The sequence below is a fragment of the Toxorhynchites rutilus genome, chromosome 2 (genome assembly GCF_029784135.1).
Source record: "Toxorhynchites rutilus septentrionalis strain SRP chromosome 2, ASM2978413v1, whole genome shotgun sequence".
In the NCBI taxonomy this organism is placed as follows: domain Eukaryota; kingdom Metazoa; phylum Arthropoda; class Insecta; order Diptera; family Culicidae; genus Toxorhynchites; species Toxorhynchites rutilus.
The window spans coordinates 28,987,861-29,014,235 of NC_073745.1; the positions used below are offsets into that span (position 1 = coordinate 28,987,861).

General features: G+C 32.3%; 1 protein-coding gene across 8 annotated transcripts in view; it reads right to left on the minus strand.

Moving 5' to 3' along the window:
* LOC129764724 (protein phosphatase 1 regulatory subunit 16A) overlaps window positions 1-26,375 on the minus strand; it is a 639,202-nt gene that overhangs the window by 492,772 nt on the left and 120,055 nt on the right. The window lies entirely within an intron of this gene.

A 26,375-nucleotide genomic window follows, 5' to 3' on the forward strand; every position in this document is an offset into this window, starting at 1 on the left:
AAATAGAAATACGAAAATTGTGTTCAAAATAAGAGATATTAAGGTATTTCAGTGTACAGTACTAAAATATTTACATTCAAAAATACTTTCAATTCAGGCTTATCGAGGAGGGAAAAAGATATTGAAACGTATAACGAAATATCAGGAATTATCGAGAACCTACAAACGTAAGGATTGATTTATTTCGATAACTGTGAATTAATGTGAATATTTTGTAGGGAAATTTTAATACATTATCATCGCAATAAATATTAAAATTACGGAAAGCGTTTCGATTCTTTGCTGGAGCAACACTGCTAACTGTACTTGATTGACAAATCACAAACCCAAATGTATTATATGGATATTTTATGGATAGAAAACATTAAAATAAACTCTTTCGCTTGAATGTAATTTTCAATTCCAAGGGGAACTGGCAGATTATTTCCAGCAACGATTAGATATTTCCACATTTTCCTCGATACTGGAAGCCCACCAGTGGTTAATACTAACTCCATAACCACCTGTTAATAGCACTTGATTGAAAAATATTTGGTCACAGTGTTACATGGATAGAAAACATCAAAATAAACTCTTTCACATGAATGTATTTTTAAATTCCCAGAGGAACTGGCAGATTATTTTCTAGCAATGATTAGATCTTTCCGGAACTTTCTCGATGCTGAATGGCATCCAAACGGAAAGAATTTTGCGCGTGTATGTGTGTAGCGATGTCTTCCCAGGGAACCGTTTGTGGCATCACTCTCCTCCTGATGGATTCCCTTCTGGCCTAAGGTGCACAAACAGGCTCTTGGTGACACCGTTCATCCGCGCTTTCATGATAAACGAAGAGCTTCACCACAACAGCGACAACATGCTCAAATCGCTGTTCAATTAGAACTGAGTGGATTTCCGAGCGGCGCTCGCTTATATACCGATTGGTGATTTCAAAAGCCTGTTTTTAAAGCAATTTTAAGACTATTGAAACATGTTTTTGGATCAAAAAGTAGCAAGTATAGAACGCGTAGACATTTTATCTTTCAAATGAAGTGTTTATCATACCATTTCGTTCAGTTGTTTAGGAGCTATTAACGCTCAAAATCTCGGTCTCCGGCGTAACGCTTTCGTTTTCGAGACTTTTACACCCCGGTATAGAAATGAAAGACGTAGTCCTACGTCAAAATTGCTGGGACGATTAAATCCGAAGAGTTTCGTCCTATTAGTCGTTAAAGGCCAGCTGGTGAATTATTTGGATAATAATTCATTACCAGCACCAGAGCAATCGCGATATCGGGAATCACATTCCTGTGAAACCGCTTTGAATTTGGTGTTAGCTAAGTGGAAGGAATATATCGAGAACAAAGAGGCGGTCATTGCAGTGTTTTTGGATTTGAAACGCGCATTTGAAACTATTTCCAGGCCCTTGTTGTTACTGACTCTGCTGTACTTTGGTTTAGAGGGTTCGTCTTTCAAATGGTTTGGAAGTAATTTGAGTAATCGAATGCAGAGAACTGTTTTTGCTAATTCTGTTTCTGAACCAATAGCTAGTACGTTCAGTGTTCCACAAGGAAGCGTGTTGGGGTCTTCTTTCTTTCTTTGTTTTTAGGAGGCTTTAAACTTTGCAGTTCATTCGCCTCTAACATGTTGGGGTCTATTTTATTCATAATGTACATAAATGACATGAAACGAGTCTTACGTTTTTGCGATATGAATTCATTTGCGGACGATACAGTTCTGTTCATAGCAGCTAGAAAATTGGAATCCGCAGCATTGCACTTAAATGGAGATTTGCATTGTCTTAGTATTTGGTTGAATTATAAGCAGTTAAAATTAAATGTTGGAAAAACCAAGTACATGGTATTTTCTTCGAGATATTATAACACCGAGTGTTTGGTAGAGATAAATGGTGAGACACTTGATCGCGTTAGAGAGATAAAGTATCTTGGTGTTACTATAGAAGACAAACTGCTTTTTAAATCTCACATAGATAATGTCATCAAAAAAATTGCAAAAAAATACGGTATCATGTGCCGTTTAAGAAATGAGTTGACAATTTCGAGTAAAATTTAATTATATAAATCAATAATATCGCCACACATAGACTTCTTTTCATCCATTCTTTTTCTTGCTAACGAAACACAAATGTTGAGGCTACAACGTTTACAAAATAAAGTAATGCGCTTAATTTTGCGTTGTAATAGATTCACTTCCTCAGCTTTCATGCTAAACACGCTTCAATGACTATCTGTGAAGCAAAGGATTGTATATTTAACTATGGTGTTCGTTTTTAAAATTATAAATGGATTGCTGCCTCGATATTTGTGTGATCGAATTGAAAGAGGAAGTGATATTCATAGATATAATACCAGAAATGCAGACGAAGCACGAACGCCTAACTTCTTAAGTAGAGTGTCACAGAACTCCCTATTTTTTAAAGGTGTAACACATTAAAAGAGCAACCACATTAGTGGACTTTAAACGACAGTGTATTTCACATATCAAAAATGTAATATAAATGGTTAAATTGTAATGAACGAAGTTGTTTTTAACGAATTGTGTTTGTGTATGTGTATGAAAGAATGAACTGCCATCTTCGTCCCAATGATAATGAAGGATTTTTTGTATGTTTATAGAAATGAAAAGAGAAAAACAAAGAAAATAGAAAGTAGTCTACATAAGTTTGAGCAGGCGCACGATAATGCAGCCATGAGAAATCTGAATTGTGATAGCGATTGGAACATGGTAGCGTTTGTTCTTATTGTGGAATTGGATATGTTAGTTTCGTTAAAAAGAAGCACAGCTATGATTGGGGTTCGTTTAAGATCGAGGGAGCGACTGTTGTCAAGTAAAGAAGGCTCAATAGCTATTTCTGAAGGATGAAGCAGACAACCGTCAGAATGAAGGGATAGGCTACAACCTGAAATTCATCCAACGGGTCAAATGTTCGATTAATCTGAAGAGTTAATAGTCTGACAATTTTGGCAGTCAGGTTACAGTGAACTCAGAAGATGCTATGGGATAGCCTGACGGGACAGCAAGCGTTTCTTCTTGAGATTTGACTGAACTGAAAGATTTGCTGTGACTTCTTACAAACATGTCCGAAGAAACTTTTGAATAGATGAAGCTAAGTTAAATACCGATATCACAAAAAGGTGATTTCATATCTGCAAATTAAATCAGTTCGTTTTTATTTGTAAAACTGCTTATGTATTAATGAATTATCAACTAGATAATCGACCAACTCAAACCTATGTAGGGGAATGAGGCGGGACCTTCATTATTATTATTATTATTACTTTCATGTCCCTCACGAAGGCAGTTTTGACATCTATACACATACACCACATACAGGTAATTGTTGAATGAGGTAAGTGACAATAAATACTCTAAAATCTTAATAATTTGCCCTTTTTTACAGAAATTCGTCGTGATTTAGGCTTCATGTGCAGCGAGTGTATTGTATTTTTTGTTGTGGTTTGATGAGTGATTTAGTGTTTTTTTTTTGGTGAAATAATGTGCACATTAAAAAATTTTAATGTGTTTGTTTTGATTAGCCGAAACACCCACAATAAACTAAAATAGCGAAACGTTGCGCTACACAACGTCATTTGAAGACACCAGGATTGTGTTGTGCAGGTGACAAAGTCAAATTACCCCCGATTTATTTTATCGCCACTTATTACAACAAAAATATAGCAACGGTTGCTTTAAAATAACGTCATTCGGTGCAACTATTGAAGAAATGAATTCAACCCGACATTGAAGGTAATTTCTTCTCAACACAAACAAAAACTAGCTTAACGTGGAAGATAGTTAACGTTAACTACTAGCTAGAAACCCATAGACATAGAACATCACGCTTAAATTCACAGGTGACTGATAACTTACAATTCCGACTAGCTTCTAAGCGACTCTCGTTTCTTTACATCAAATATTAGGCTGTCAAAAAAGTCCTGCGGTATTTTTTTTTGAATTTTCATTTGTTCATAAAATTAGTTACAATCATCTGTTTTAAGTCAAATATGCGCCGTTTTGTTCGATGACAACGAGATGCCAACTTCATAATACCCCTGTTATAGAAGCTCGCTTCCTTATTGGCAAAAAACTCGGATAGCCAATTTTCACAGGCCTCTTTTGTGGCTAACTTCTGACTACCTAGCTCGTTCGCCATGGACAAAAACAGGTGGTAGTCACTTGGTGCAAGGTCCGGACTATACGGCGGATGCAAAAGAACCTCCCATCCGAGCTGCCGGAGCTTCTGGCGCGTCACCAAAGAAGTGTGTGGCCTGGCGTTGTCCTGATGGAAGACAATGCGGCCTCTGTTTATCAAAGATGGCCTCCTCTTCATGAGTGCTACCTTCAAGCGGTCCAGTTGTTGGCAGTACAGGTCCGAATTGAGCGTTTGGCCATAGGGAAGCAGCTCATAATAGATTATTCCTTGACAATCCCACCAAACACATAGCAGAACCTTCCTGGCCGTTAATGAGGGCTGAGTGTTTAGTATACAAAAGACTTTATGAATTGAAAAAAAGGCAGCTTACATTTCAATAAATAGCAACCATGTTCCAGAAGAATTGTGAATCAATTTCATGTTCTGTATTTGATTATTGCGGGGTTGTCAACAAACTACGTAGCATTACGTCAGATTGTTGAGGAAAAGCGTCCACTTTTAGTTTTATTATCAGAAACACATATTATTGAAATTGAATCATTTGATCAATATAGTATTCCGGGATACAATGTAGCTGCTTGTTTATCGCATTCTAGACATACTGGCGGTGTTGCTATTTATGTCAAAGAATCAGTTCAATTCAATCTTCGCCTCAACGAAGTTATTGATGGAAACTGGTTTTTGGGCATTACAGTTGAACGTGGCATGAAGATGGGTAATTATGGTGTTTTGTATCATAGCCCCAGCTCAAGTGATCAGCGTTTTGTTGAAATTTTAGAAAACTGGCTCGAAATGTTCCTTGATTCTAGCAAATTAAATATATTAGCTGGTGATTTCAATATCAATTGGCGTGATGACTACAATTCGAACCATCTGAAGCGCTTATCTGATTTCTTCAATTTGAAACAAACAGTAAATGAATTCACGCGTATTTCCAGGCACAGTAAAACTTTAATTGATCATGTTTATTCCAATTTTGAAACTATTAACACAGTCACTGATACCAATTTGAAAATAACCGATCATGAGACCTTAGTTATCAATATTGTAGATAATTTCGTGCCAAACGACGATTTTGTTAAATTAAAGTGCTGGAGGAAATATTCGAAACATGCTGTTTCGAATCTTGTGACGAGAAGCCTGGATTTTCCATTCGAGGTCGATAATTTAGATGAATCAGCAGCTGTTCTTACTATTACCTTGAAAACGTGTACAAATCAGCTAGTTACGCAAAAGTATGTATCTTCCTTATTGGCAAAAAACTCGGATAGCCAATTTTCACAGGCCTCTTTTGTGGCTAACTTCTGACTACCTAGCTCGTTCGCCATGGACAAAAACAGGTGGTAGTCACTTGGTGCAAGGTCCGGACTATACGGCGGATGCAAAAGAACCTCCCATCCGAGCTCCCGGAGCTTCTGGCGCGTCACCAAAGAAGTGTGTGGCCTGGCGTTGTCCTGATGGAAGACAATGCGGCCTCTGTTTATCAAAGATGGCCTCCTCTTCATGAGTGCTACCTTCAAGCGGTCCAGTTGTTGGCAGTACAGGTCCGAATTGAGCGTTTGGCCATAGGGAAGCAGCTCATAATAGATTATTCCTTGACAATCCCACCAAACACACAGCAGAACCTTCCTGGCCGTTAATGAGGGCTTGGCCACCGTCTGAGCCGCTTCAGCGGGCTTCGACCACGACCGTTTGCGCTTCACGTTGTCGTAAGTGACCCACTTCAGAAACGGGTCGATTTTGTTGCGATTCAGCAGCGATTCACCTGTGTCGATACGGTCAGAAATGTTTTTTTGCGTCAACGTGTGTGGCACCCATACATCGAGCTTCTTTGTGAATCCAAGCTTCTTCAAATGGTTAATAACGGTTTGATGACTTATCCCCAGCTCTTGGCCGATGCTACGGCTGCTACTATGCCGGTCTTTCTCGGCTAATTCAGCGATTTTGTCGCAATTTTCGACGACAGACCTTCCGGAGCGTGGCGCATCTTCGACGACCTCTACACCAGAACAGAACGAAAACGTTGAAACCATCGTTGTGCGGTGGAAATGGAAACTGTATCGGGTCCATAAACTGCACAAATTTTATTGGCAGCTTGAGATGCATTTTTGCCTTTGTCATAGTAGTACTGTAAAATATGTCGGATTTTCTCTTTATTTTGCTTATAACTCACGAACGACTTAACCAAACAAAACACTGTCACTGTCAAAACACATACTACTAGAACTACGCGTTTACAACGACACCTCGCGGAAATACCGCAGGACTTTTTTGACAGCCTAATATATAATATGTCACCACACACATCATGGGGCGTTCCAGTTAGTTTGTAATGAATATCCACTCAAAGGATAGCAGCATACCCCCGCAGGGAGGCTGGTATAGATGTCTACTTAAATAATTAATAGCTGTCACGTACATGCATCATTATTAGGGGACGGTTTGCTTCCCCCACCAGCACATGAGCCGCTTACAGTGCTCTTTCATATCCGCGTTGGAAGCACCATTCTCTGTGCGCTATCATCATCCTGTGTGTGTGTGTGTGCTTGTCATATGGATTGCGTCCAACCTCCGTTCTATGCACATACGGGAAACGTGTATCCCCACTTCCCGGCTTAGGCGTTTTCCTGTTCGCTTTCCCACTAGTTATTATCAGTCAAACAAACGACTTTGTAGCTGCGAGCTTTATAGTTTCGAGCGAGTCCCCGTGCGACACGTGCGACGGATTCCACCACACACACCGTGATTCAATGTCATATCTCAATATTGGTCCCATCAGTACATGACTCGAGCCGGGCGGCTTTCCCAAGGCTTTTTCCCCCGCCTTCCACGGGGAAACGGGATATGATGAGTGACATTATTAATTTACACAAAATCCACTTTGTTGTGCCGAGGGGGCCGCGTTTTGGAGAGCCACCAGTGAGTGGAGTGTGCATTTGATCATAATAAAAATCCGTTTTGCAACATTGCCGCGCTACGCGCTTAATTCACACTTTCATCACCCATCCGTTGGTGGTACCTACAGTGGTGGTCAAATTACCATAATCACGGATTAAATCATTGTCAGGGAGTTCGATTGTCTCGGAATTTTTGTTCACCACTGTAAAACTCGCGTGACTGTACAGCATCGTCTTGTGGCGCCGCGCTGACATTTTGGTCTAAATACCTTTTCCGATGGCAATGGGCTATTGGAAAGGTGCGCTGCCAACGCGCCTTCATCGCAACCATTATCGCAGGTAGTGAGGAAATTGCGACAAATTCAATTACCACCCTCATCATAAAAGTCGTTTGTAACTGAGGCGTCAAGCATTTTTTCTCTCTCTCTCTCTCTGTGTCTGACACTCTCCATGATAATGATGAAAGCAATAAAAGCAGCTGAAACAATGTATTAATTCGTTGCAAAATGGTTTCAACCTTTAATGCATTGCATTAAAGCATTTTTCTCTCGGTGGGACGTGAATAGAAAGGAATTCGAAACTTGATTCTGACTAGGTCCAACAGAAAAAAGATTTGATAACGATAATTTTCCCCAACTGCTGATTTGAAAGATTCGATGGATGTGGAGAGAAGGAGGTCATCCGTTAGGATGTGTTGCGGCAGTGGCCGGAGTTTCGAGCAACGGGTGCAACTATCGTCCAAACCTGAACTTAAACCTATTAACATGATTTGTTTGTTGATTTTCCTGTGCTGACACACAAGAGAGAAGAAAAGAAGAGATGAAGCTTCGTAAAAGTCGGAACTGGCCTCATTATTTCGGGGGGAAGTTTGATTACGGAAACATGACCGAAATCTAGTTATGAAAGGTCACAGGCTTATGATTTATTTTCGATCTCTCCCCCAACAGAATTATTGGTGCTTTGTCTTCTCTTAGGTTCAGTTGTGAATTCCACAGAGGCATTCTTCGTTCATTCTTGAAAGAAACCAACTACTGAAAATGTTGCTTTAAAAAATGGAATCAATGTATGAAACATGTTGTGATAACAGAAGAAAAACCGTGCAGTTCGGACTCATCGCATCGGAGCGCAACTCATCGCTTTTCAGTGAACATTTCAGGTTCCAGAAGTAGTTGAAGAATTTTTCCGAAGTCATCAAACAGTTAGAATCACACAGTATTTTTAACAATCTTAAAAATTTTGATAATGAAAAAATTTCTTGAGAATTGTCGGTAAAATACTGAGAATATAAGTTTCAGCGCCCAGAAAAAAAAATTCAAAATCATACAATTAAAAAAGATGTTCGGAATCGGAAAGATGTTCCGCAAAATCGTAATAATAAATATTTGATCTTAAATTATTAGATGGAAAAATCAACTATGAACGTGATAATACCAGCTTGATGAAAAAGAAGATAACAAAACAGCTGGAAGAAATTTTATCAATTCCACAAAATTTTCACTCAATTTTCGAAGAAATTCGAAGAAAGGCTATTAAAGCAAGAAAATCAGATTAAGGCAATTTCGTAGAACAAAATCAAACAACTAGTGAATGAATGAAACAATTTACGAATTCAATTGCAAACAAATCCCAATTTAGGTCAATTCATGCATTATGGTAGTGGTAATCGCACCAAATAGTTATCAACATTTTGCCTAATCATCAAACGGTATGCGTAGAAGTTGAACCCGCTTTTGTACACCGTGTGAGCAAAACGAATTCCGGAGTGTAAAAATGCAAAACGAATTCCGGAGTATAAAAGTACCCTCAAGATCTGCAATGCCGATTTTCCCAACTTATTGGTTTCGGAATCTGTGTTGGTAAAACACATTCCGGTTTGCAAAAAAGCAAGCGAGTACAAAAGTACTCGCAGCTTGCATCTCATTTGCAATGCCAATTTCCCACGCTCCATGGTTTTGAAATCTGTGTCAGAAACGCAAACGAGTAAAAAGTACCCACGACTTGCATCTATTTTGCCATGCTGATTTTCCCCAGGCTCCATGGTTTAGAAGTCTGTGTTAGGGAAACATTTCGATTTACAAAAACGCAAACGAGTACAAAAGTACTCGTTGATTGCATCTAATTTGCAATGCCAGTTTCCCCAGGCTCTATGGTTTTGAAATTTGTGTTAGGAAAACATTCCGATTTTCCAAAACGCAAACGAGTACAAAAGTTCCCGCTGCTTGTATCTAATTTGCAATGCCAGTTTCCCCTGGCTCCATGGTTATGAAGTCTGTGTTACGGAAACATCCATTCATTCCAGCGATGGCATCTCAATCGTTGCGCAATCATAACTGAGTGGATTTCCGAGCGACACTCGCTTTTATACCGGTTGGTGTGATTTCAATAGCCTGTATTGAAAGCAATTTTAAGGCTATTGAAACAAGTTTTTGGATCAAAAAGTAACAAGCATAGAACGCGTAGACATTTTATCTTTCGAATGAAGTGTATATCATGCCATTTCGTTCAGTTATTCTGGAGCTATTAACGTTCCAAATCTCGTTCTCCGGCGTAACACTTTCGTTTTCGAAACTTTGAACTTACACCCCAGCATAGAAATGAAAGACGTAGTCCTACGTGAAAAAAGCAAAATGTGTATTGAATTATTCATAATGACGTTTTACTGATTTTCTTTTCCGAATTGTTTTTTGGATCCCGTTTTCCATCTTTTTTTAAATTTTCTTAATCTTTTACTTTTTCCTCGATTCAGTTTCCTTAAGTTAGTTCCTGAAAATAACATTCTTCTGATAACAAAACTATAATCCTTTGATTGCTTTCTATATTATTTTTCAAATTCCAATTTTTAGATTGAAAAGAAAATCAATATTTTTCGCTTTCTAACTATGTTTCTTCAACTATTCTAGATTTTAATATCTTCCACATTCCACATTCTATTTAAGAATTGATAAAATCTAGTAGGTTATCAGAGTACACTTTGCCGAATTTATTTTCTCAGAATAACTCTTAAATCTTTTGTCTAAAATTCTTTATTCGAATTCCTTCATGATGAAAAAAAAAACAAAACCGTAATCCATTATCCGTATTCTTCATTTGCGACTTCTTTATGTCTTTTTTGAATTCGTTTTATATAATTCCTAATTTCGTTTGTTGAAATTTATTTTTCAATTATTTTGTCTGATTCATTAATTATTTTTTCATTTTAATAACCTTCTATAAAAACGTTTATCTGGATTTTTCTTTTTTTTCACTGATTTTTTTTTTTGAATTTCATTCTTCTGAAGTTACTTTTCTCTGGTTTCCTTCTTCCATTTTTTTCCTAAATTTCTTTATCGAGCTTCTTTCTCTGACCCTTTCAGAATTAGGGTTTTCTGAACGTTTTTAAAATCTGTTTTTCAGAATTATTTTCATAGTTTTTTACTGATGGTTCTTGTATGAATTTATTCATTTGAATTTGCTTTAACCCTCTTTTCCGAGATTTGCTTCTTTGATATTTTTTTCCCTCAATTTACATTTTCAAGTGTTTTTTTGCAATTTTTTTTATAATTACGATTTTTTCTTACTCATATTTCATTTTTTTACATCTTTCTTATTGACCTGTTATTTATAATTTGTTTGTTGCTGATTTCTTTCTGTATTGTAAAAACACTAATTAATTTTAGTAGAGGAACTTGTACAAATTCGGTACCCCATTTTGTTTTTTTGGACTTAGCTCTTGGCCAACTGGAATTTCTTCATATTACGTCAGCTTATGAAGGGATCTATTGCCCCGCAAACCGATTTCAAAAATCTTGATTTGGCTCGGAGCTTTGAGCATAGAAGTGAAACAACTCAAATTCGAGTACCCGAGATGCCTGGGTATAAATTTGGCACCCCATTTTTTTGTTTTTTCAAATCAAAAGAATCGTCCAGAAATCACTGAAAATGTATTTTTTTACATTTTCATACAAAATAGAAGTGAAGTACACTATCTTACGTGAATTAACTGAACTTTGACAAAAAAGCATGCAATTTTACAAAACAAAGAGGCACAATAAAACGATTCATCATTATCAATGTAAATCTGCGGCGAAAAGAACAATGTGTCAGACCGGGTGGGTTTTTATCCCCAAATCGAGCGAAATTTAATTTTGCTGCATGGGCATGCAATACTTAGCATAGTGTATCATCAACACTATGTTCACATTGGGGTGCCAAATTACCCGCATACCGAATTTTCACATTGGAATGAAATCTATGAAATTTGTGATTAAAATCTCGATACACTTACTCGAATTCGTTGAAGAACATCAATTTCTTGATCTAAATCAGCTTTAATATTTAAAATCAGCTTACTATTCGATTTTTTATGATTTTTCAAAAGACGCAAATGAAAAATTTTCGAGATTTCTAAAACAACAAAACTTGATTTTTTTTTTTAAACACAGATATTTTGGGTTTTTGGCATCTGACGTTTGTTACTACATTACTAGAACACTTTTTTTTTATTCACAACCAGAGTGCACTCATTACCGCCGGAGATCCGGGTGGGTACCAAATTACCCACGGGGTACCGAATTTGTACCAGTTCCTCTAACTGATTTGATTTGCTTTGTTTCATTTCGATCTCCTTCCAAATAACAGTATTGCTTTGTTTAGTTTTTTTTCTTCACTCATAATTTGAATTGTTCGGAATGACATTTTTCTGATTTCTTTCTCAACAATGTTCTTTTGGGTTCCATTTTCCATCTTTTTCTATTTTTCTTTATCACAGTTACTTTTTTTTCGGTTTTTTTTCCCGTCATCATTCTCTGAAATTTGTCTCGGAAAAAAAATTCTTCTCATGACAAAATTATGATTGAAAAGAATCTTCTTTTGATATTTTTTCTTAACTTCCTTCTGATTTAAAATTTTTTTTCGATGATTCTGTTCCTCTTATCCTTTATGAAATTTAGGAGAATAGCACAAGTTTTCAATACTTGGTTTTTTTTATGTTTACTGTTTAACATTTAACAAATAGAAGAAAATAATTCTTTTGTTTTTCTGATTTTATTTTTATAATCACTATTTAGAATTCATTTTTAGGTTTATTTTTTCTCGTGCATTCCTTACTTGATTCTCTTCCGATTTTTTCTCATTGACATTCCATTTTTACATCCTTCAAATTGATTTGTATTTTGTTTTTTTTTCAATTGCGTTTTTTTACTGTTAACAAATTTGGTTTGTATTATTTTATTTCGGTTTTCCTCCAAATTGTAAAATTATTTTCTTTAGTTTTTTGTCTTAATTCAAAAGGAGGGAATGCATTTCTGAACAACAATTTTATTCACCATTAAAATTGTCGTTCGAAAGTTCTAGCTACAAAAATAGAAGAAATGATTCTGCAATTTGGAGGAAAACTGAAATGAAATAAAACAAACCAAAAAAATCAATCAAAAAAGAAATTTAACTAAATAAATCTTTGAAAAATAATGTTAAACAGTAGACATAAAAAAGAAGTATTCAAAACTTGTACTATTGTTTTGAATTTCATTTTCGCTTGAAAATGAAAACTAAGAGAACAAGTATCAGAAAAGGAAAACTCCAAAAAAGGGGGATGGAGTAAATCAGAATAATAAATCCAAGGTTTTTTTTTCTTAAAAAACGAAGAAAGTAGTTCTGAGGAAAACCCAAATTCAAAGAATTGAGATAAACGAAAATACTAAACGATAGGAGGATCAGAATAATAGGAAAAAAAATTTAAGACAGGACGAAGTTCTTTTTTTCCGAGACAAATTTCAGAGAAACATGAGCGGAAAAACAAATCGAAAACAATAACTGAGATAAAGCAAATTTGAAAAAGATGGAAAACGGAACCAAAAAAAATTGGAGAATGAAATCAGAAAAATGCCATTTCGAACCATTCAAATCAAAACTGTTATTTGGAAGGAGATCGAAATAAAATAAAGCCAATCAAATTAGTTCCAAAAATTTATTAATAACGTTTTTACAGTACAGAAAAAAATAAAAAACAAATTATAAATAACAGGTCAATTAGAAACATGTAAAAAATGAAATCTGAGTAAGAGAAAAATCGTAATTATAAAAAAAATACAAAAAACACTTGAAAAAGTAATATAAGAGAAAAAATATCTGAGAAACAAATCTCAGAAAAGAGGGAAAGCCAATTAAAATGAATAAATCCATACAAGGACTATAAAAAAAACTAAGAAAATAATTCTGAATTAACCTTTTCAGAATTTTGTATAGTTCCAATTCGTTTTTTAATGTCTACTGTTTACCATTATTTTTTCATTTTGTATGACGAATCTACATACAGAAATAGAAGAAAATAATTGTTTTGTCTTATTGATTGTATTTTTATAATCACTATTAAGAATTCATTTTTTTGGGTTTTTTTTCTCGTGCATTCCTTACTTAATTCTGTTCCGATTTTTTCTCTTTGAGATTCCATTTTTTCATCCTTCAAATTGATTTGGATTTGTTTTTTCAATTGAGTTTTTTTCTATTAGTTACAAAAAATAATTAATAACGTTCAGAACAAAAAAATCAGAAACAAATAATAAATAACAGGTCAATTAGAAAGATGTAAATAATAGAATCTGAGTAAGAGAAAAATCGTAATTATAAAAACCAAAATTGTAAAAAAACACTTGAAAAAGTAAATTAAGAGAAAAACATATCAGAGAAACAAATCTCAGAAAAGAGGGAAAGCCAATTCAAATGAATAAATCCATGCAAGAACTATAAAGAAACATAAAGAAACAAAAACATAAAGAAAAATAATTCTGAATTAACCTTTACAAGTTTTTGTATAGTTCTATAAACTTTTCCTGAATGAATCTCGATTTATTTTCAGAACAATATTGAAGAATGCCGACAGCTTTTGAATACATGAATTCTTTTTGTTTTGGAGAGTAAAAAAAATAATTCAAGGAACGTTTTTAGTAGCCTAGGAGGCATAGGATGACCTAGCAGTCACGTTTACCACTACAAAACTGATTCCGACAGCAGGCGCCTAACAAGCAAAGGCACAAGGATTCACCTGACTGCTTTCATTACTTTCAGTGTGTACGTTTCGAATTCAACAAAGCAATTCTCCGATTGTATGTTGACGTAGGACTACGTTTTTCAAATAGGATGCCAATTCAGAAAATAGGTCATGATTCTATGAAATTATTTTAACGTTGATGATTATTTTCGCTGCGAATGAATTTTCTTGATTTGATTTGCATGCCAATCCAATCGAATCAGAAATTCTTCAAGATTCGTATAATATGATGTACATTATGATTCCCTTGTTTCGTTAATGCAATTCCAATTTCCGTTGAAATAAATCATTTACGGGATTTAAATTAACGGAAATTGTAAGCATTCCTATTTTCCCATACATTTGTTCTTGCTATTTTGTTTACCTACCACATACCCAATGCACAATGGTCCTGGAGATGTATCTGGGAATACCCCCAGACTACAAATTGAAAAAATGGTAAAATTGAATCTGTTATACCCCGACAAGGTGCATTAGAGTGGAAATTAGAATTTAGAGTTCGACAGTTATTCTCTAGACAAAAGCTGTCTTCGACAAAGTTGTTAAAATTTAGAAAATAAAAAAAATTGAAGGAATGAACTAATTGGAAATTGACAATTAGGAAATTGAAAACTTAGAAAATTGAAACCTTGGGATTGGAAAAGATGAAAAAAATAAATAAAAGCTAACAAAAATTAAAAACAGAAATTTATGAAAAATCGAAAAAGCTAAAAATAAAAAAAATTTAAAAATTAAAAAAAATGAAAAATCTAGTCTAAAAGTTGATAAACAAAAAAAATGGAAAAAAATTGTAAAAAAAATACAAAATTAGAAAATCTAGAAATCTGACACAAAAAACAAAAATCGGAAAAACTAAAAGATGAAAAATGGAAAAACGAAAGAAAAAAACTAGAAATAAAATCGAAAAACCAAAAATCTGAAAAAAACACAGAAAAAGCGACAAAAAGCAAACAAAACTAACAAAATTAAACGAAAATTGCAAAAAAAAAAACAAAAAAAACCTAAAATATGAAAGAAAAAACTGGAGAGCGAATAAATTTAAAAACCGGAAGTCGTAAAAAAAATATATAACAAAAAAATCGAAATTAACCCAAACAATAGAAAAGAACCTGGCCGGGTAAGGGAGTAAAAAGTTCCCCCAAACCAAATCACTAGCTGTATGGCAAATATTGTAAAGAATATTAAATAAGAAATTTTAGCGGTTTATTTGAATCCCTATGTGGTTTGACGTAGGATCTATAGTGAAAAACGTACTTTTTCGTACATTTCACGCCATCCTCAAAAGATCCGAGATAAAAATTTGAAAAAAATATTGAATGTGCATCTTACTACGATGTATCAAGAAAAATTATCAAAAAAAAATTTCATCAAAAATTTTAGTACCAAAAAAAATATTGAAATTTTGATTTTTTTTTTTTTTTAGATTTAAAGATTCAGTACTACTCTAATTCATATTTAAATGTGTTTCAACGGCTTTTCTAGATATGTGTTATTTTTTTCAGATTTTTTTCAGTGTTGCGCGGTATAAAAAAATATTTTTTTTAGATTTCCAAAGAGTGGTTAGGTAAGGGAATAAAAAGTGCCCCCAAACCAAATCACCAGCTGTATGGCAAATATTGTAAAGGATATTAAATAAGAAATTTTGGTGGTTTATTTGAACCCCTATGTGGTTTGACGTAGGATCTATAGTGAAAAACGTACTTTTTCGTTTGTTTCACGCCATCCTCAATAGATCCGAGATAAAAATTTGAAAAAAATACTGAATGTACATCTTACCACAGTGTATCAAGAAAAATTATCAAAAGAAATTTCATCAAAAATTTTAGTACTAAAAAAAATATTTAAATTCTGAAAAAAAATTTTTTGGGGTTTAAAGATTCACTACTACTCTAATTCATATTTAAATGTGCTCTTACGGCTTTTCTAGATTGATAAATATCTTCAAACTGTTTTTTTTTTCAAATATCTAATAATAAAAATAAAATTAAAAAAAATATACAGTACAAAAAAATACTATATTTGAAAAATATATATATTCGGCAATATTTGAAAAAAAACAGCTTGAAGATATTTATCAATCTAGAAAAGCCGTAAGAGCACATTTAAATATGAATTAGAGTAGTACTGAACCTCTAAATCGTCAAAAAAAATTCAATATTTAAATATTTTTTTTAGTACTAAAATTTTTTATGAAATTTTTTTTTGATAATTTTTTTTTTGATACACCGTAGTAAGATGCACATTCAGTATTTTTTTTCAATTTTTTATCTCGGATCTATTGAGGATGGCGTGACATAATCGAAAAAGTACGTTTTTCACTATAGATCCTACGTCAAACCACATAGGGGTTCAAATAACCTTTACAATATTTTCCATACAGCTAGTGATTTGGTTTAGGGGCACATTTTACTCCCTTACCCAGCCAGGCCCTTTAAAAAAATGAAATCGTAAAATCAAAATATTTCAAAATGAAACATCAAAAAATCCAAAACGAAAACGAAACGAAGCCAAAACTCGAAACATGAAAAAAGAGAAAATGGAAAACAGCAAAAAAATCAAGCCAATCAGAAAATCGAAAAATCCAATACAGGGCGGCTCGATTAAATACAGTCTCCGATTTTTTTTTCACTGTTTATAATCGAGTCGAGAAACACAATTTTTTATGTGTAATTTAAAAATAGAATTTAATTTTTAATTCATCTTCTTGAAGTCATAAAATACTTTTCTCACATGAAAAATCCGATTTGCTTCAGGAGGTTATAGAGAATCATATATGATAAAAAAAATTGTAAGGGGTTGTATCTAGGACACGACCGCATATTTTCGACATAGAACTACGCAATTATATTATGCAATCCACTTGTTTACCACTTCGAAGATTATTTTAGAATGCATCGTATTTTTTGTAATAGATTATGTACTTCGTTACAAATATGTGAACGGAAGAATTGTCAAACGATCATTGTATTTTACATTTCCCATTGAAATAATTGCACATCTCATGTTTACGTAGTAGTAGTAGTAGTAGTTCTCGAGCCGCGAAAGTTCATTCACCTCTGGTATCTGAAATGGGGATTTTCCCAGGCTTCTCAGTTTAAGAGTACGTTTTAGGGAAACATATTCCGGTCTGCACAACGACAAGCGAGTACAAAAGTACTCAACACCAAAAAATACCTCCGATTTGCATGTTTTGACAAAGCGGATTCCCCCAGTCACTTTGATTTTGAAGTCCGTCTTAGGGAAACACAGCTCGGTGGGAACAAAAGTACCCCCGACTTGCATGTATATTTGCAAAGCGGATTTCCACAGGTACATCGATTATGAAGTCTGTGTTGGGGAAACCGTAAATAGGGCCAATCAAAACTTGACAGTTAAGGCGTTTGGATAACACTTGACATATTACGGTTATTCAATTGTTCAGCTCATGAAAAATAACATTTTATTAATTGTGATAGACGCGTAGAAATATTTCCTATTATTTGAAGCAAACATCTTTCCAATGTGTTAAGAAATGTTCGAGTTTTAAGCATTCGAAATACGGGTAGAGTTAGCACACGAAACGGCAGAACAAATGTATGGGAGAAAAGGAAGTTCTTCCAGTTTTCATGAATTTAAACCGTTTAGAGATTAGCGAATTATAATGTATAGCATATCAAACCAATCTTAGAGAATTTTCGGTTCGATTGGTATGCAAATATTGAGAATTCGTTCACATTGAAAATAGTTATTTACGTTAACTTTATTTCATAAAAACGTGACCTGTTTTCTGATTTGGCACCCTTCCTGAAAGACGTAGTTCTACGTCAAAAAAATCCTTCTACGCATATGTTCGAGATTCAACAATGACAGAGTTATTGAACGTTTTCTCTGTTTCGGGCTCTTTTTTATCCAAAATATATATTTTTATTAAGACTCATATGGCGTCAGCCTAACGGGGCCAGGAGTTCAATATTTCGACAAAGTTTGCTTACAACAATGTTAGTAATATGTAACCGATTACTCGCGGTTGGCTCGAGGTTAGTATTACAAGTGTTCTCATAATTGGGATGTTGCAGTCTTCAATGCTCTGTACGTGTGCCCGACACGGGACGTGTGCCCGGCACATGTGTTTCGGGTTCTGTTCGCCTTAATCTGTATCTTATTTAAAAATAACGCTACACATGACTATTCTGTTGCTTCCATTTGAAAGATGAGAAAAAAATATGTAGGATACAATTGTGAAACTTCCAAATTAACATTTTACAAGTGAAAAATTTAAAAATAGCTGGTTTTTAAAGTGCTATTCCTAATTTTATCCAAAAACTTAATAATAAACATAAATTGCACTATCGAAACAAAAAAATCGTAAAAACCCAAAAAAATGTCGAAGAATCGAACAATTGAAGAATAGAAACATCAAAATATAAAAAATGGACAAATAGACAGTCAAACAATACGAAAAATCAAACAATCAAACAAAATTATAATAATATTCAGCTTTTTCCATTGATATCACTTTGTTTGCGAATTCTGACCAATCAAACAACACGAGAGTTAAAACAAATGTAAAAGCTAAAATGCACAGATATTCGAACGGTAAGTACAATTGAAAAATGCCTGAAAAAGATACATTTGGTGAAATAAAACCAGAGGTACTAACCACCAGCAAACAATGATGGAAGGTCATTAAAAAAAAGTAGAAGTGAAAGAGAAAGAGAAGCAAAGTCACTTCTAGTGAAGCATCCAAGTGAGTTAAAATCTTATGTTTAACTTTATTTTGCTCTGTTCTGTTTCTTCTGATTGCAAAGCTTTTGGTCATAATTAACTCAATTTTCGGAATGAGTTCTGCATTGATTAGTTTTTCTTCATTCTCTTGGTTTTTGAAACGATCTTTGCAGAAAACTCTGGCTGTATCCGAAAAGCGCCGGTGTTTTATTTGAATCTGTGAAAATTATTTTCCCTGTTTAGTCGAACTTGATAGCTAATTAATGTATTTTTGTTCCTTCTTTTTTCTAAAATATCCAAAATAAAAGTGCACAGTTTTATTTCGAAGATAATTTCCAATATCAAGAAAAATTTAAAGAAATAAGGATGATGTAGGAAACAAATAAAAAAGGAGATAATGATGATAGAGAATTGTTTTAGCGCTTTCTATCTAAGCTGCATGAGGGTATTCATGGAAAATCGTTGGAAATCGTATTTTTATATTTAAAATTCTACATCGAAATTGTTTTTGTACGACTTTCACAGCATATCAAGACCAACATTATGCGATGCAGAACTTGTCAATATCTTAAGCATACTCAAAGTTATTGACAAATACAAACATAATTTTGAAAATCTTACATTATATAGAGTGAAATATGCTCTTTCCAATGCCACCAATAAACTTTGTTTATGTTTGCCCCAGAAAGAATGACATACAAATGAAAAGAGCGTATTTTTTTTTGGCAAAAAAATATCATTGACTTTGAGTAGAGTTGAGATATTGACAAGTTCTGCAACGCAAAATGTTTGTATAAGTAAGCTCTTAAAGTCTTTCGAAGACGAAGTTTGCAAGTCGAATTTAAAAGTTAGAGCAAAACAAACATTTTTCCATGGTGACCCTAACGCAACTTTGTTCTACAAAGTTGATTAAAATAACTGGGGCTATAACATTATCAAACTATGTTTACCTCTATCTTTAAAGAAAAGAAGGTTTTTTTTATTTCATCGAAAATTTTGATCACCATATTTTTGACAACATAAAAATGAGCTCTTCATCATATGTAACAACTTTGTCGAAGGCATGTTTTTATCTAGAGAATAACTGTCGAGCTCTAGATGTTAATTTCCACTTAAACGCGCTCCCTGGACCGGTGTGATTAAATTTTGGTCCAAATAAACCAACTGAAAGAGCCCAATCAAAACCAATTGAAGCAATTTAACTCGTTCTACTACCGCGATACTTTCTCTCAGCTAGTTTTAAACCCAGCTAAACAGTTGCTATCTCGGTTCGAGCATTTTCCGAGCAATTATCATCCGGTGCGGCCTTAGGCCTCAGGAACACTCACATATTTCCACAGAGTACAGATTCGTACCACCAGGGGGAACCGGAAAAAGAGAAAAAAACATACTTTGTGACTATGCGGAACAACGAAACACAGAGGGAGATGCCCCGTGCAAAACAATCAACCGTGTTATTACTTTTCCATTTCGTTCGTTTATTCGCATTTCGCTGCGAACATATCCATGTATTTTTGCTTCCCCGTTTTTATTATATATTGCGCTGCCCCAACTAAATTATACTGTTTTTTGAGTGTTTGCTTTATTTTACTTTACAGCAAACGTTGCGCCTCGCGCCTTGTGCGATTCAAGGGGGGAAGGGGGACGAACTCATAATCTTGTTTTCGGACCACGATGCAGCAGCAGCAGCAGCTCTGCATTGCACGGAACTTTTTGTTTGTCTGTTTTTCTCGCCTTCTCATTTCCTTACGCTTTTCCCCCCAAACAATGTGCTTCGTGTGGAAAAAGATTTTCCATCATTGTTGCTTAAGTGGATTTTTTTTACTTCCAGTTAAATTTGAATTGCGAAATGGAAATTTGGATGACCCGTTTGTCTGGTGCGCGTGGAGATTTGGGGACCGAAATAAAATTTATTCTGTTACGAATACAAAAATGAATGGGGGGGGTGTAAATCATGATAGGGATATACAATTAAAGGAAATTTAAGCAGCCGCGCGGGTCGTTTCATTCCGATTTGGGTTTATGATATTTAGTAAACGAACAAAAGAATGAGTTTGTGGGATAATCAACATCTTCTCAAGTTAGCATCCCTTTCGTTGTACATAAACATGATAATCACACGCTTTCATGAGTATTCAAAAGAAATTTGGAAATGTACATTTTCGGATGACGGCAACAAAACAAGCTGACATTTGAATTGCGATGAGGGGAGACGAGTTCAAATTGCTCACGATTATATTAAAAGCACGACAAAGGGGCAGTAACATCTATTATCAAAGTACGATTTACAGGTATTCAAAATTAAACGATTCCCTATGAATTAAAACAATATCGTTAAGAAACGAGAAATCGTTTCGAATCATATAGCCTAAAAGGCTCTTATTACAACTTATTACAACTTTGGATATCGAAGATCGAAAATCGAAAATCGCAAACCCGAAAATTATCAGAAATCAGCAATCAGAAATCAGAAATAAGAAATCAGAAATCAGAAATCAGAAATCAAAAATCAGAAATCAGCAATCAGAAATCCGAAATCAGAAATCAGAAATCAGCAATCAGAAATCAGAAATCAGAAATCAGAAATCAGCAATCAGCAATCAGCAATCAGCAATCAGCAATCAGCAATCAGCAATCAGCAATCAGCAATCAGCAATCAGCAATCAGCAATCAGCAATCAGCAATCAGCAATCAGAAATCAGAAATCAGAAATCAGAAATCAGAAATCAGAAATCAGAAATCAGAAATCAGAAAGCAATCCAATAATTTCCAATTAATTTCCAATTAAAGAAATCAGAAATCAGAAATCAGAAATCAGAAATCAGAAATCAGCAATCAGCAATCAGCAATCAGCAATCAGCAATCAGCAATCAGCAATCAGCAATCAGCAATCAGCAATCAGAAATCAGAAATCAGAAATCAGAAAGCAATCCAATAATTTCCAATTAATTTCCAATTAAAGAAATCAGAAATCAGAAATCAGAAATCAGAAATCAGAAATCAGAAATCAGAAATCAGAAATCAGAAATTAGAAATCAGAAATCAGAAATCAGAAATTAGAAATCAGAAATCAGAAATCAGAAATCAGCAATCAGCAATCAGCAATCAGCAATCAGAAATCAGAAATCAGAAATCAGAAATCAGAAAGCAATCCAATAATTTCCAATTAATTTCCAATTAAAGAAATCAGAAATCAGAAATCAGAAATCAGAAATCAGAAATCAGAAATCAGAAATCAGAAATCAGAAATTAGAAATCAGCAATCAGCAATCAGCAATCAGCAATCAGCAATCAGAAATCAGAAATCAGAAATCAGAAATCAGAAAGCAATCCAATAATTTCCAATTAATTTCCAATTAAAGAAATCAGAAATCAGAAATCAGAAATCAGAAATCAGAAATCAGAAATCAGAAATCAGAAATCAGCAATCAGCAATCAGCAATCAGCAATCAGCAATCAGAAATCAGAAATCAGAAATCAGAAATCAGAAAGCAATCCAATAATTTCCAATTAATTTCCAATTAAAGAAATCAGAAATCAGAAATCAGAAATCAGAAATCAGAAATCAGCAATCAGAAATCAGAAATCAGAAATCAGCAATCAGCAATCAGCAATCAGCAATCAGCAATCAGCAATCAGCAATCAGCAATCAGCAATCAGCAATCAGCAATCAGCAATCAGCAATCAGCAATCAGCAATCAGCAATCAGCAATCAGCAATCAGCAATCAGAAATCAGAAATCAGAAATCAGAAATCAGAAATCGGAAATCAGAAATCAGAAATCAGAAATCAGAAATCAGAAATCAGAAATCAGAAATCAGAAATCAGAAATCAGAAATCAGAAATCAGAAATCAGAAATCAGAAATCAGAAATCAGAAATCAGAAATCAGAAATCAGAAATCAGAAATCAGAAATCAGAAATCAGAAATCAGAAATCAGAAATCAGCAATCAGAAAGCAATCCAATAATTTCCAATTAATTTCCAATTAAAGAAATCAGAAATCAGAAATCAGAAATCAGAAATCAGAAATCAGAAATCAGAAATCAGAAATCAGAAATCAGAAATCAGAAATCAGAAATCAGAAATCAGAAATCAGAAATCAGAAAGCAATCCAATAATTTCCAATTAATTTCCAATTAAAGAAATCAGAAATCAGAAATCAGAAATCAGAAATCAGAAATCAGAAATCAGAAATTAGAAATCAGAAATCAGAAATCAGAAATCAGCAATCAGCAATCAGCAATCAGCAATCAGCAATCAGCAATCAGCAATCAGCAATCAGCAATCAGCAATCAGCAATCAGCAATCAGCAATCAGCAATCAGCAATCAGCAATCAGCAATCAGCAATCAGCAATCAGCAATCAGCAATCAGCAATCAGCAATCAGCAATCAGCAATCAGCAATCAGCAATCAGAAATCAGAAATCAGAAATCAGAAATCAGAAATCAGAAAGCAATCCAATTAATTTCCAATTAAAGAAATCAGAAATCAGAAATCAGAAATCAGAAATCAGAAATCAGAAATCAGAAATCAGAAATCAGAAATCAGAAATCAGAAATCAGAAATCAGAAATCAGAAATCAGAAATCAGAAATCAGAAATCAGCAATCAGCAATCAGCAATCAGCAATCAGAAATCAGAAATCAGAAATCAGAAATCAGAAATCAGAAATCAGAAATCAGAAATCAGAAATCAGAAATCAGAAATCAGAAATCAGAAATCAGAAATCAGAAATCAGAAATCAGAAATCAAAAATCGGTATTTTCAATTTCTATTTTTGTGGAATAATTTTATTTTTATATTTTTTATATATTTTCAATTTTAAACTTCACAAATTTTGATTTTTAGGAATTTCATCCTTAAAATTTTTGATTTATTGAAATTCAGTAATTAATTTTTCAAAACTTTTAGTTCAGTTTTTTAAAACTTTTAGAACATTTGGAATTTTTGAATTTAATTTTTGTATTCAAAATGTATACTTTTGGAATTTGAAATTTAATTTTCAATTTTGTAAAATTAAATAGTTTTCGGATTTGTTTAGTTTTTTAATTTTTTTAGTTTTTTTAATTTTCTCTTTTTTATGTTCAAAAAGTATTTTTTTTTAGTTTTGAGATTGTTTTTTTTTATTTTTAATTTGTTATTGAAATTGTTTAAACTTATTTCCAATTTCTGGAGTTTAACATATTTAAATTTTCAAATTTTAAATTCAAAAAAAATAAGAACTAAAAAAATAAAGAATTGAAAAATTAATTGACAATTATTTGGAAAATTTAAAAGCATAAAACTTTAAAAAAATTGCGACAAACAACAAATCATTTCAAATTCAAAAGTTATATGCTATTTTAGATTTTTTTTGAAAATAAAAAACAAAATAAAAAAAAAATCTAAAATAACATATAACTTTTGAATTTGAAATGATTGAATTTTAAAATATTTTTTTTGCAAATTTCTAAAATTGCAAAAAAAAATTAAAAATGAATTTCACAAAAACAAAAATTTAAAAAAAATTCAAATCAAAAATATTAAAATTAAAAAAAATATATAAAAATTGAAAATAAAAACAAATTAAAAATTTGAAAAATTATATATTTCAATCAATATAAATTGAACTGAACATAGTTGAAAACTCAAAAAAAAACAAATCCATAAATTCAAAACTTAAAAAAATAAGAACTGATATATTGAAATATTGACAAAATTGAATATTCAGATATTGTAAATACAAAAACTGTTGATTCTATGAATTTAACATACTTAAAAACTGAAAATTGCTAATATTCAAAATTGAAGTTCCGAATAAAGTTCTGATAATTTTAATGTTTCCGAAAATTATGAAAAGATAAAAATTTGGAAAACTTTAGTATTATAATAAAAACAAATAATTTCAAAAAATTGTAAATTAAAAATTTTAAGAATAAAAAAAGTCATAAAATTGAAATAAAAAAAAAAGTAGAAACTCATAAAATTGCAAAAATTTAAAAAAAAGGTAAGGTAAAAGATAAAAAAAAACTTGAAAAAAAAATGGAATTTTGAAAAATTTAGGGTTCAAAAATTTTCAATCGCAAAATTCTTAATTTTAAAAACTTCAAATTCAGCAATAGGTATTCAAAAATTGAAAAAAAAAATTTCACGAAAATGGAAATTGAAAAATCAAACATTTTAATTTAAACAATTGTTTATTTACATGTAACAACTTTTACATTTACAATTAACAATTAAATTCGAAAAAATCAAATCCAAAAATTCGAAACTTTTAAATAAAAAAGAATGACTAAAAACATTGAAAACGCCAAAAATTAAAAAAAAATATTACCAAATAAAAAAATTAATTTCAAAAAAAAAAATTAAATAATTTTGAAATTGACAAAATTGAAAATTTAAAAACTGATGATTCTATAAATTTAACATGTAAAAAACTTAAAATTCCAAATATTTAAAATCGTAAAATAGAAGTTTAGAATTCTCTGAGCGTTCGTTCTACAGTTTTCAAAAAATAACGAAAACATGAAAATTCGAGAAACTTAAAACTCAAATCAAATTCGAATTTTAAAAAAACAAAAAAATTAAAAAACTAATAGTTTCAAAAAATTGTAAATTGAAAATTCCAAGAATAAAAAAGTCATAGAATAAAAAGTAAAAAAAAGACTCCAAAAATTGAGAGAAAAAAAATTCATAAAAATAGATATTGAGAAATCAAACATTTCAATTTAAACAAATGAACAACAAATATTTTATATGATTCTAAATTCGAAAAAATCAAATCCAAAAAATCAAAATTTTAAAATAAGAAAAATAATTATTAGAAAAATTGAAAATGCCAAAAATTAAAAAAAAAATAATAAATAAAAAATAAAACTTCAAAAAATTTAAAAAATATATTTATTTTAAAATTGAAAATTCGAAAATTGTTAATTTTATGGATTTAACATGTAAATAATTGAAAATTACGTATATTCAAAATTTAAAAATGAAATTTCCTAATTCTCTGATGGTTCTGAGGTTTTCGAAAATTATAAAAAGAGCAGAGTACGCAAAAATTTTAAAACAAAATAAAAAATTAAAAACAAAAATATTTAAAAAATTTTGAATTCTGAAAATTCTAAGGAAGATAAAAATAGTCATAAAATAAAAAGATAAAAACCCAAAAATTTGAAAAATCAAAAATTTCCAACCTTTGAAAATAAAAAATAAATTAAATTAAAAACATTGATAACTCAAACAGACTTAAAATACAAAGAAATTGAAATTTCAGATGCTTGAAATCAAAAAGTTGAAATTTGGTAAGTTCGGAAAATTTTAAAAGCTCCAAAAATTAAATTCAACAAATTCTGAAAATCCATTTAAGAGATAATAATTCAAAAAAGTGGATAATTCGAATAAATTTCAAATTAAAACAAAATCCCATACTGAAAAAAAATAAAAAATTGAATTTCCAAAAATTAAAAGTTTCAAAATTTTAAAACTAAAAATTCCAAAAATTCAAAAGTGAAAATCCAGAATGTACTAATAATTCCAAAAGTTCCAATAATTGCAAAAATTAGAAATTCCTAATTCAAAAAAATGATAAAATTGAAAATTTGAGAGTTAAAAGTTCAAAA